The sequence below is a fragment of the Bidens hawaiensis genome, unplaced genomic scaffold, assembly GCF_021521415.1.
Source record: "Bidens hawaiensis isolate Kalapana, Puna unplaced genomic scaffold, B.hawaiensis_p1.1 tig00028984_1, whole genome shotgun sequence".
In the NCBI taxonomy this organism is placed as follows: Eukaryota; Viridiplantae; Streptophyta; class Magnoliopsida; order Asterales; family Asteraceae; genus Bidens; species Bidens hawaiensis.
In genome coordinates, this window is record NW_027494759.1 from 198,486 (window position 1) to 201,620 (window position 3,135).

Below are 3,135 nucleotides of genomic sequence, written 5' to 3' on the forward strand. Positions count from 1 at the left end.
TTATATGTATTGGGATATAGTTCTGATTAATCTTTTGGTTGATTGAATCTTTATGTTTACTGGAATTGATTAAACAATTGTGTTTTGGGACTTTCGTTTATCATCTATTATTTGGTTCGTGTTCATCATCATTTAGGATTAAGTTCTTATCGTCATTGAACCTTTACCATTAATCATTGGTAGATGCTAAGATTTATATTAATGAACTGGTAATTAAGTAGACCGTGTTCAGTTGTGTCAATTCTTTGAATTAAGTTCTGTGAATCATCATAACCAAACTACCATGTCTAGTAATCATTTATCTATTCTAATACACGAATCATGTCTATGTGATTTACCGATTTGTAAAAATTATTGTCAGTCAGTTTATTGCATATCCCGAACCTGAAGTGTAGTCTCTGTTTTCATAAATGGTTTTACAACAAAATTAATTTCCAAACCGCATGACATCGTTTGTCAGTTTAGTTTAATAATTTCATAAATTATGAGTTTGATTAGCACTTTCCACTAATTCTATGTGGAGAGGACCTTACTCACCCGTACTAGTTATAGGTATTTAAGCTTTTAAATACGTGTTTTTGATTAGAACATGACATCTACATCAAAATGGCTCCGTTGCTGGGGAATTAACGCGCAAAGTGATAGTTTAGCTTAGTTTTTATTTTTTGTTTTTAATTATATCTTCGTTGATTTTACACAGGGTGTTAGTGTTTTTGTGTGTGCAGGTAAATTTACAGGTTGATGCCTATGCGATATTCCCGTGAGAAAGAGTCGTTACTGTTTGATCCAGAAATTGAGAGAACGGCAATGAGAAACCGAGCAGCTCAGAAACCAAAATAAACCGAATACCTGAAGTCATAACACCAAAAGCAGAAACCACGAGTGCCCGAAACAGAACAGACCTGAATGATATCCCACCATATAACCAAGACCAAAAAAACAACCAAGAACAACCAACTCCCTAAAACAACCTATCACATAACTGAAACCAGAACGTTAACCGTGAGAGAAACCGCAATTTGTTTAACCAAGGAGAAGTCAACCTAAACCACAGGAGGCAGTTTAACATGGATGACAACTTGTTAATAAGATCCGCCCCAGTAAATAGTTAATGACACGCTGATTTTAGAGAGGAAAAACCTGAGATTAATCATGCTCGTGCAAGGGTGGAAAATTGTCAGATAGGGGATGATTTGGTTTCGATTCGGAGGAACAGGAAGAGTTTAGAGATGAACATGGGGGGTCAGTACCAGCCACAAGATCTCCGTGATAATCAAGAAATCGACAGAATCATCCAAAAAAATTAGAGAGATCGAGCACCAAGACGCCACCCAAACCATGAACAACAAGCATCGTATTATGCTTTTGATGACGGAGTTCCAAGGGAATTTGTTCCACCACCAGTCAGGGGAGTTCAAAGCCACTTCATCCCACTAGTGGCCACGAATCCTCTACCGATCATTATTCCAGTCAGACGTGGAAGAAATATTTCATTGAGGCAGAACAGTTTAACAGGGTTACCTGCGCTTCATGGAAAGGCTACTGAAGAACCATACCTTCATTTGAATGATTTCAACTCGATATGTACACTTATCTCGAGTCAAGGTTTTACTGCGAAAGAAGTGAAAATGGTAGTCTTCCAAATTCACTTTAAAGGATGCAGCAAAACAATGGTTCCCATCTTTGCCATCAGCTAGTATCTACACTTGGGGGGATTTGCACAACAGTTTCTATAAGAATATTATACACCATAGAGAAACACCGAGGCTCAAAACAACATTCGAAATTTTCAGCAAATCACAGGTGAAACTTTTTATGAGACATTCCAATGATTTTAACGATTTCTGAGGAGTTGTCCGCATCATGGAATTGCTTTATGGGAATTGATAAAGGCATTCGACGACAGTCTCGCAAATGATGATGTTCGTGATCTCCAAGCCACCACAAATGGACCCTTCCTTACAAATGATGAAAACGTGGATTTAGACATTTGGAGAGACATGCAAATAATTCCAAGAGGCAAGCATAGTCGAATAGAATGTCAAAAAGATCATTAGTAAAAGCAGTTGAAAGTCATGGTTCTGATGATAGAATCGATTGGATGGAAAAGAAGATGGATAGATTGTTGGTTGCAGGTGTACAAGGAGCAGGGAATTCGGGAAAAACGTATCCGGTTTGTGAAGGGTGTGGTGAATTAGGGCACGAGGTTGCGAGTTGTGGGGTTGCACAAGATGAAGAAACTGAGAAAGAGGAGGTCAATTATGTGTAGGGTGAAAAGAAATACAACAATATGAGTGCAAATACTTATCATCCAGGCCTCATAAATCATCCAAACTTCAGTTATGGAAAACCGAACATGCAGCAGAACCCGAATTTTTTGGGCAGTTCTCAGAAGATATGTTATCAGTCGAACCAGAAATAGTATGGGAATAATTCAAGCAATGGTCAAAGTAGTTACAATCAGAGAGATTCTGGGGCTACGATAAGGGTTATTAAAATAGTTATCAGCAAGGTCAAAGTCAGGGAGCAGTGTAAGGTCAAACGCAGCTCAAGATTTGGAAGTATTAACAATGTTAAAAAATCAGATGACGTTGTTGACATACCTCAGTCGAAGAATGGAGCTTCAAGAGAAGGAAAATGTTGCGAGGGATAAACAGATGAGTCAAGTGGCAGAAGAAATGGCAAGCCTAAAGAAAATCCATCCAAACTACCGAGTGACACTTTGATTAACCCAAGGCATAAAAGTAGTAGTTCGTCAAACTCCAAAATGCACACGTTAGTGCCATCACAATTGAAGGTAGTGTGGAGAATGAAACGGTTGATGAATTTGAAACGGGGGCACCATTCATCTCTTTTCTGATAGGTGAGTTCAAGACCACCAATGCACTTGTTGATTATGGCACGAGTGTGAGTGTTCTACCTGCGACTGTGTATGACTAGTTTGATTTTGGGCCTTTACAAGAGGTTGACACCACCGTTGTGATAGCTGATTTCACTCGAAGACGGCCATGGGGGAAGCTGGTTGGTGTTGTGGTTATGGTCGGTGATTTTTACTATCCTGAAGACTTTCTTGTTCTTGATTATGCACCAGCTGAGAAGGAAGAAGAACCCCGGGTGATATTGGGAAGACAGTTT